Below are 10206 nucleotides of genomic sequence, written 5' to 3'. Positions count from 1 at the left end.
TTCTCAACAGAAGGACAAATTACCAAAAAACACATGGGAAAAAATGTTCAACGACTCTATCAATCATGAAAATACAAATCAATATTACACTGAGATTTCTTCTTACTCAAATCACAATGGCCATTATCAAGAATACAAATAATAATAAATTCTGGTAAGGGTATAGGGAGAAAGTTACATTCATACATTGTTGGTGAGACTGCAAATTAGTACAATCACTTTGGAAAACAGTATGGAGATTCCTCAGAAAACTAGGAGTGGAACCACCATATGGCCCAGTTGTCCCATTCCTTAGTATCTAACCAAAAGAATTAAAATCAGCATATGATAGTGGTATAGCCTCATCAATGTTTAAAGAAACACAGATCACAATAGCCAACTTATGAAACCAGCCCAGACGCCTGTCAACAGATGGCTGGATAGAGAAAATGTATTATATGTGCACAACAGAGTTTTACTCAGCCATTAAAAAAAAAGAATGAAATTATAGCATTTTCTGGTTAATGGATAAAACTAGGTCATCATACTCAGTGAAATAAGCCAGATTCAGAAAATCAAGGGTCAAATGTTATCTCTCAAATATAGAAGCTATCATTATCATCCTGATTTTACCAAAAGGGGTGGGGGCATATTATATCACTTGCTCACAAGCTCCCCAAAAAGAGAAAAATAAAGGAAATAGTGAGGGGACCCCATAAAAATAGAAGTGAGATCACTGAAGTAGAAGAAAGGGATTTGGTGGGTGGAGAATGAATGGGAAAAGGGAGGAACACCAGAATGAAATTGACCAAACTATCCTATGTACATATATAAATATACCGCAGTGAATTTCACCTTTATGTATATCCATAAAGCGCTAAAGTGCTAATCAAAAAACTATAAATAAGTAGAAGACCAGTAGAACAGAGGAAAGGAAACAGGAAAGGGACAGGCAGAGGAAAAGCCTAGAGATGGAATCAGCGCCAACTATATTTCATGCTTGTATAATCATGTCAAATGATGCCCAATATTATGTATAACTATAATGCACTAGTGGTGGGAGGAACCCAGATGGGCTGCCTGGGAAGGCAGTGAAAAGGCTGGTACCTCCTTTTCTGGCTCCTTCCCAGGCACTTACTGCTCTGCCCATCATTCCCACTGGCCACATCACTCTCCCAACATTTTGGTCTCCCCTATCAGTCTGAATGTTTCAGGAAGGGTCACTTGTTTACCTGCTGATACTCAATGCAAAGCAAGCCACTTGGAACATAGTAGACCTTTAAAATTGTTATCTGGCTATCTGGGTCCTAGCTGGCAAGACAGCTCAGTGGTCTCTCGGCTAGACAGCAGGTGGCTGTGGATAGCTGGGAGCCTGCTGCACACTCAGGTACAAACTGCCGGGGTTCTAACCTTGCCTCAGCTATTGCTAATCGGGCCATATTGTGAGGAATTCAATCACACTGCATCTAATTTTTCTAACAAGATGGGAATTTATACTTTTTTATCTCACTATGTGCCTTTCAGTTGATGTATAAAGAATTTAGGATAGTGCTAGACATGCCATGCACTTGTTGTTATCATCTGATGACAGATAAAGAACATTTTGTATGTGCGCATATTGTAGCTGTCACATCCGCAGCATAGGCTTAGCATCTCCCAAGGAGCACGGGAAGATGGCAGCCTCCCACATCCCACCCTCAATTAACTTTCCTTAAATGTTGGCACCGTGGCCTAGAAGAACAGAAAGGAGATGCATCCCTGACACAAGTTGCGCCTCCGTGGGGGAAGCGGCACATCAATCGTGCGGTCCCCATCTCTTTGCTCAGGGCTGGTGCGGCTGTAACTAACCCGCTCGCCTGCCAGGAAGGGGCGCCTGCTATTCCTAGCACCTCCGAGAGGCGGGCGCCTCCTGGAGGCCACCGCTATATCTGCTGGGATGCCCACCTGCATTTGGAGTGGTGGCGGGGTGAGGGAGATTGTGGCACGGGAGGAGGGTCCATTCATTCTATTTTATGCATAAACATTTATAGACACTGCTGTGTGTTAGGATCGTTATTTCTGGGGGGGGGGGAATAAAATGAACATCTCATCTCTCGGTGCAGTCATGGCATGATGGAGAAGATAGATGATCAACAGGTAATTCAATGTGCATCACAAAGAGCTGGGAAAGAGATGGATATCAAGGAGGAAATAACTAACCCCTTCATTCCTCCGAGCTTTGATTTGTCCTGGTACTAGTTCAAGGCACCAAAAAAAATAAAGACGGGAACTAAACAGTCATCCTGCTCCCGAGGAGCATATAGTCCCATGGGAGTACAGACAGGCAAACTTAGAAGTAAGGGGCAAACTTGGAAATAAGGAGCATGGCAAGAAGGGACCAGCCAGGCTTGGGAAGAAAGGTCAGGGGAAATATTGCAGTATTTTTCAATGAAGCCTAGAGAATGTGCACGATTTCTTCAGGTTAAGATGTGAGAAGCAGTATCTTTGGTAAATTTGTAAAAGCAAATGGAAATATATGGGTTGGTGAATGGTGGGTTTGTTCTGCATCTGAAATACAAAAAAGGGCAAGGACGCCACGCAGGAGAGTTGGGGGACCCACAGGGTGCATCAGAGATTCTAGAGCAGAAATTCACACTATGCAAATTCAACCTGAAATGCAGAGTGAGGGTCTATAAAAATATAGACCGCTCAAACTTGATACCCACCAAGTGCGGAGCACTGGGCACTGTTACTTAATTTAATCTTTTTAATGGACTGAGAGGGTAAGTACCATTATTATCCTGAGTTTACCCGAGTTTAGGAGGGAAAGAGATTACATCACTTGCTCACAAGCTCCCCAAACAGGCATCAAGTATCTGCTAATCAGGTCATCCAGATGCTGAGCAGGAGCCCTTCCATGCTACTGAGCTAAGGAAAACCAGGGGCACTACAGACAAGACCCCTGGGGCAGGTGGAATCACATCACCTAATGACTTATCTGGATGTGGAAGATGAAGAATAGGGAAGAGTCAAAGATACAATTATAATGACATTTGTTTTTGAGATAATACATTTTCAGACCTGAGAAAAATCTTCTGGGCCTTTGAGAACAAAACTCCCAGTTTTAAAACCACACTTTCAGCCAGGTTCACTGGCACACACCTGTAAGCCCAGTGGCTGAGGCAGGAAGATCAGGAGCTCAAAGTCAGCCTCAGCAACTTAGTGAGACCCTAAGAAACTCAGAGAGACCCAGCCTCTAAATACAATATTAAAAAGGACTGGAAATCTGGCTCAGTGGTTAAGGGCTTTGGAGTTCAATTCCTGATACAAAGTAAAAAAAAAAAAAAAAAGCCTTCAAGGATCACTGCAACTATGTGCAACTGTATCATAACCCCTGTTCCTCCTAGTAGGAAGGATGAGTGGGGTGTGCTCCTAGGTGTAGCCCCCATCACACACCCTGGATCCTGTCCTGTACCTACTCAACCACATTACTTCATCAATTTGTCTCTGTCTCTCCTTCAGAAACAATTTTTGTCTTTTCACTGAATCATCCCCATAATCATCATATATGTGTACTAAAATCTCCCCCATAAAAAAATAAAAACCTTCTTGACCCAAAACCTCAAGCCTCCTCTCACCACCATATTATATCTATCCTCTTCAAAGCACTTATTTATACTCAGACTCCACTTCTTTTCCTCTCATTCTTTCTCAAACCCACTTCAATCAGTTTCATTCTCATGACTCTGCCACAACTGCTTCTATGGAGTTCATTAAAAGACTCCACATTGCAAATCTCAGGGGCCATTGAGAGTCCTCCTCTGAGGTGACCTGCCAGCAGTATTTCACACAGGTGAGTCTCCTCACTCAAGTGCATTGCAGCTGCCTACCCTCTTCTCTACCTGCCCTCCCCTCCTACCTGTGCTCACTACCTGGCCGCGGTCTGACGATTCCCCACTGCCTGTTTCCAGACTGATCTTCCCTCTGAACTTCAGGCCCATCTGTTCAACTGACCTCTCCACATCTCACCTAGACACTGAAACCAGTGTGTGGTCTGAGTGGAATGACCTCAACTTTTCACTCTATTCTCAGTGTGGACAGCTATGGAGGAGCACAGCAAGAGCATGGCCTGAGCCATGAGGACGCTGCTAGAACAGTGGGCACACACTCCTGTTGGCACCAGAAGTCATCAATTGCTTCTCGGTGCCACCAGTGAGTGGAGGTGAGGAATTTGCCAAGAACGTGTGCAAGGGGCCCAAGAAAGTGTCTCCAGATGACCCCAGCCTGGGCTGGCATGGGCTTTCACAGAGCACCCTGTGCTGATCTGTGAGCCCTGAACCCATGGGGCCTCAATCCCATTGCCTCATTGTGAATGCAACTTCCAGAATGAACACATGGCCATCAAATCTGCATCTCCCTGGGGAGACCATGGGGGCAATATTCAGGCTTCTGACAGTGAAATATGTGTGTCATGACACCAAATGCAATGGAGTTGACCGCATTGTGACCTGTTTCAGGATGTTCTGGATGAACAGGGAAATCCAGTCAATAGTTGCCCTCTCTCCCACATTATTTCTCTCTGACCCACAGTCCACCATTCCCATAAGAATAATTTCTCCCACTTAAAATAAAACGACTCCATTGACCTCACATAGCTCTCACACGCTGCCTCTGTCTCATTTCTGCTCTGTATTACAAATCTCCCCTAAACACTCAACTGCCTCTCGTCTCCTGTCTTCTAGAATCCATGCCACTGGGTTGTTTTTTTTTTTCCCACCCACACCACAAACTTTTTTTTTTAAATAGAGAGGGAGAGAGAGAGGGAGAATTTTTTAATATTTATTTTTTAGTATTTGGCGGACACAACATCTTTGTTTGTATGTGGTGCTGAGGATCGAACCTGGGCTCCATGCATGCCAGGCGAGTGTGCTACCACTTGAGCCACATCCCCAGCCCAACCACCACAAACGTTTTTTTAACCCAAGTAAATGATGGCTGCCAAAGTTAACAGCCCCTCTTCATCCAGCATGCACTTGACTGTGTGTAGCACTTGGCACTTGCGCATGCCCATCCTTCATAGCATGCTCTCACACTTGGTTGGTCCCCAGGGTGACCCTCCTGCTTCTCTCCCTCCCTTCTTGGTCACATCTGCATAGCTCCTTTTATGACCTCTCAATTTTGGTGGTGCATGCCTGTAATCCCAGAGACTCAGAAGACCGAGACAAGAGGCTTACCAGTTCAAAGCCAGCCTCTGTAACATAGTGAGGACCTAAGCAATATAGTAGAATCCTGTTTCAAAATAAAATCAATAAAATTAAAGTGACTGAGGATTAGAGAGAACCACACAGGGTGTTGCTAGGTAGCCAGGGTCTTGCCAAGTTGGCTGACCCTGAACTAGTGATCTTCCTGCCTTGGCCTCCTGAATCACTGAGTTTACAGACATGGGCCACCCCTGGCTCTTCATTTATAAATTTATAAAAATTTAAGATTTCCTAATTTTTGTCTCTAGCCTTAACACTCCTGAACTTCCTTCCCACAGACTCAACTACCTATGCAACACCTCCACCTGGATAGCAATCTACCTCCTCACTGTAAGGTGCCCCAAACAAAATTCTCCTTCCTTCCCTTTCTCCCTCCCTGCCTTTCTCCTTGCTTCCTTTTCTTCTTTCCTTCCTTCCTCCTTTTCTTTCCTATATTTTATCTTTGACTTACTCTTTATAATAAGGGATTTCAAACATCCACAAAAGTCCATAGACAGACTGGTGTACCAACTCCCCCACCCATCCCATAGGCTTGGTGACTATTCACTCAGGACCAATCTTGTTTCCATTCTCCAACCCATATTATCTTTCCCAGACATACATGTTGCATCATTCCATATATATCTTTTATTCAGTTTGCATCTCTAAAAGACAAGTCCTCATTTTTAAACATCATCATGCCCTCATTGTCCTCATAAAAAAAAAAAAAAGACGATTTCTTAACATCATCTATGAGCCAGTCAATGTTCCATTATCCATCTGCCTCATAATTTTTTGGAAGCTTGAATCAGAATTCAAATAAGGTCTGCACAGTGTGATTCATATATCTGTAAGTCTTTTAATCTCTAGATTCTACCTCCCATTCCCTGTTCTTCGCAATTTATTTGTTGAAACTATGTAATTTGTCTTATGGTGTTATCCTCTCTTTGGATCTTGCCGAATGCACCCCACAGTATTGTTTGGCATGTCACAACCTCCTCTGAATTATCTGCAAATTGGTATTTGGATTATAGAGGTAGTGTCAGATCCTTCTGTTGGGAGGCAAATAATGTTCCCCTGTCTCTCTTTTTATCATATTCAGAGCTGTTTATGCTCATTGCCTGGACCCATTACCTCATTAAGATGGCAAATTGGTGTGATATTCAAATTCTATTATTCTTCTTCATTCATTAGCTGGAAGATTATTAAAGAAAAATGCCCCCGCAAGTACTATTTGATTATCCTAGGTATATTTTGCACAGAAAAGGCAGAATAAATGCTTATTTTTCCCTTTACTATCAATCATTTTTCTCAATAATGAGTTGGTTCGCCATCATTCTCCAACAAGCACCAATTAAAAGATCTATTTTAGCATCATCATAAACACATGGATTTAAACACATTTGAAGACATTGCAATTCATTGCAGTTTTATCCTTATTAATGCTCACATACTCTTCTTTCTTTCTTCTCTCTTTCTTTCTTTTCCTTTTTTACTGGACCCAGGGCCTTCTACATGCTAAGCAAGTGCTCCACCACTGAGCTGCATTCCCAGATCATTATCCCATCCTTAGCAAGTGAGGGCCCCTTCTAACTGGCATTAGTCCTTGGGACCAGACCTTAATCATCTTTGAAAGCTTTCTTGCTAGCTAGTATTTCCAAATACCCCAGGATCTTATGATCCATTTCCTGTCCCACACTTCTGGTCAGCAAACGTGGGAAAGAGTACTGCAAGATCATGATATGAATGCTGGCATGACTGTTGTGCCATTCGTTTGAAATAGATCTCTTGATTCTCTTCTCAAAGCCTGCTCCTCCCTCACTCTTCCCCATGCTTATGGGTGTCAACTTTCTTCGTCTAGTTACTCAGGCCAAATACCCTGGAGTCAGCATTGAGTCTCTTTCCTTCATACCCATGTCTGCTCTATCAGCAAATCTGCTGACTTTGGCTTCATATAATGTACCCAGCTCTGCCATGACCGCTCCCTGCACTGTGGTTTCACCTGCTGCATTGTAGGAGCCTTATAATGGCTTTTTCTGTCTTTTCTCTACAGGGCAGCTGCTTGGCTCTTTTGAATACCATGACCGAGACCTTGGCACTCCTTTGCTCAATATCATTTGCTTCTCCTTGTGCTTGGAGAAGAGCCCAGACACGTTATGACAGGCTGTAAGGCCTGCATGATCTGGTCTCAAACCCTTGCCCTTGCCCCACCCTCGACCTCCCTGTGCTCACTGCCTAGCTGCTTCCATTCTCTTCCTCAACAGTTCTTGCCTTTCCCTCTGCCTGGAGAGCTCTCTCTCTCTCTCTCTCTCTCTCTCTCTCTCTCACACACACACACACACACACTCTCTCACACACACACTTCTTCCCCATCTCCTCATTTCTGCTGTCTTCACTTTATCAGAAAGGCCTTTCTTCACTCTTGTATAAAATTGGCCTCACACGGCCCCTCACCAACCTCTTCTGTCCTTTTACTCTGCTCTTTTTGTCTTGAGAGCACTAAGCACAGGGGACAGCTGTGCTCATTCACTCACTACTAGGATACAAGGCAGGAATGTGTCCATTTTGTTCACTGCTGTACCCCGAGAACTAAAACAGCAGTCCTGGAAATTGTTCAACTGATGTTTGTTGACTGACTCAATGAATGAGTGAATTAAGGCAAAGGAGAGAGGGAACATGTGGAGAAGAGACAGATATGTTAGCCAAGTTTCCATCCCTATGACAAAATACCTGAAAGAATCAAAGAATTTGGGCTCAGAATTTCAGAAGTTTGGGTCCATGGTTGCTTAGCCCTGTTGCTTTTGGACCCATAGCAAGGTAGTCCATCATGGATGAAATTTGGGGCAGAGCAAAGCTGTTTGCCTCATTGGTAAGGAGGCAAAAAGACAGAGGATGGGGCCTGGATCCCAATATCTCCTTCAAGGACAGACTCCCAATGACCTTTTGCAAGGCTCTGCCTCATAAAGCTTTCACCTCCTCCCAACAGCATCACAGACTGTTGGCCAAGACTTTGATGCATGAGGGGACAGTGGGAGACTTGGAGACCTCTCATTTAGCCTTTGGGGCTGTGGGGGTATTGACCCTTGATGAGATGTTGCCAGTGGGAAAGATGACAGTGCTCTCTCCTGTTCCAGACTTACCTTCCTGGTCTTCAACAGAAGAGGCCTCATCCGGTTTCAGCAATGAACCATAAATGAAACCATTTATTACAGAGAGTTGCGGGAACATGATATAAAGATGAACAAACAATGTAGAGGAGAGAAATGAGCCCTCTTGAGTTTCTGTAAATATCAGAGAACAAGAGAACCCAGAAGTCTCCCTATTTAGCTAGTCAAACAAAGTTAAGCAAGCCTTTGGAAGCACCCCAGCAGAAGGCAGGGTGTCCAGGTACGTATTTCAGAGAGCACGTCATAGTCAGCCCATCTCTGCTTTCATGAGTGTTCAGGTAAGGAATTTAAATCACTGGTTTACAATAAACCTAAACAAAAGTGTCATTTTCTTTTAGATTGGCCACTTGTCTGGGGAAATCTGGCCATTTATTTAAGACCATCAGCTCTCTCTAGTGGGAGACTGCATCTTTTGAAGGCAATCTATGCAGGATGGGGATACAGAGGCACTGGAGGGGACAGGGGAGTTTGGTGGATGTGGACAGTGCCTTGAACATGCTGGCCAAAGCTCTCTGCCTGTTCTTTCTTCCCCTCACTCCTGGTTCCCCCGCCCTTTCTTTAGAGGACACGAACCTTCTTAGAAACTTCTTTCTTTTCCCTCTCTCACTCCTCCCTTTATCCCCATTCCCTCCTCCTTTCATTCTTTCTCTCTACCTCTCCATCTCTACTCACCTCCTCCCTTGAAATAATATATATGACAAAAAAAGTAGAAATTTATGATTTTAAATTAATCTGTTTGTTGGGGAAATCTAAATAAAAAAGATACATAGCAATGTCCTGTCTTCCAGGTGCATCAGAGGCCATATTGAAGTTTAGGATCAGGTTTAAAAACAGAGATGGCTCCGGCTGAGGAAGCAGTTCCGAAATAGAGCCACACGAGGGCGCCTCTGGGGTGGAGCCGCCGATAAGGAACAGGCATTAGTCAATTGCAGTGCCCAGTGCCGCCTTCAGGGGCACCATTTCTCTGCATCTCTAGACAAGTGTAAATTACATTACTACCAGTGCTTCTGGCGTGCCACCACCCACCCCTGGCTCTGCGAGATCTTGAACAGGTCATCAGGATTCAGAAAGCAGTGATAGCTCAATGGGCTGAAGAAGGGAGGCCTTCTCTCAAGTGGCTCTGATGTGTGTCATCTCTCAGGGACTCCCACTCCATCCTGGGGAATACCTGAAATTGGAAAGCTCATCTTCCTAGTGAGGGAGGGATTAGGACTAGATTTAATTTGATTTCAGTACAGTGACATTTCTTCCATCCCAGTACTTGTGCAGCAACTTCATAGTCACTTCATGCATAATATATTTGAACTGAATAATACACGTGCACAAACATCTTTTCCCCTATATTTTCATTCTGTGGAGCATGGGTAAATGGCCTTAGAGTGACATCTGAGGCTTAGAAATACAAAGAATGATGCCAAGGAAGGGGCTGCCAATCCTACAAAGCAGAGCCTGTCTCCTGGGGCAACTCCAGTACCCTAATTGTGAGGACTTTCCTAGCACTCCTGAGCAATGAAAAAATGGCAATGCTCAGAAGCCCTGTGCTGCACCCTCTTCAGTCCCCAGGATCAGCAGCAGCTGCAGATGGTTCTGGCATTTCCCACTGCTTATTAAGATGGAAAACATTCAATAAAACAGAGCACACGTTTGTCCCTCGGAGGACCTGAGGACCCAAAGCTGCCAAGGATACTAATTCCCATTTATTTCTACACTTTTTTTTTTTTTTGCTTGTCTGCTTTCCCTGGAAATGGGCTTGCGGCCTGGAAAGCAGACAGCATGATTCATGAAAGAACTGTTTTTCTTGCTAAATAAAAGCAGGGTAAAGGCCACATCATTTTCTGAGC

Source organism: Callospermophilus lateralis (genome assembly GCF_048772815.1).
Source record: "Callospermophilus lateralis isolate mCalLat2 chromosome 11 unlocalized genomic scaffold, mCalLat2.hap1 SUPER_11_unloc_1, whole genome shotgun sequence".
Taxonomy (NCBI): domain Eukaryota; kingdom Metazoa; phylum Chordata; class Mammalia; order Rodentia; family Sciuridae; genus Callospermophilus; species Callospermophilus lateralis.
Note: the sequence above shows the minus strand (reverse complement) of the source record.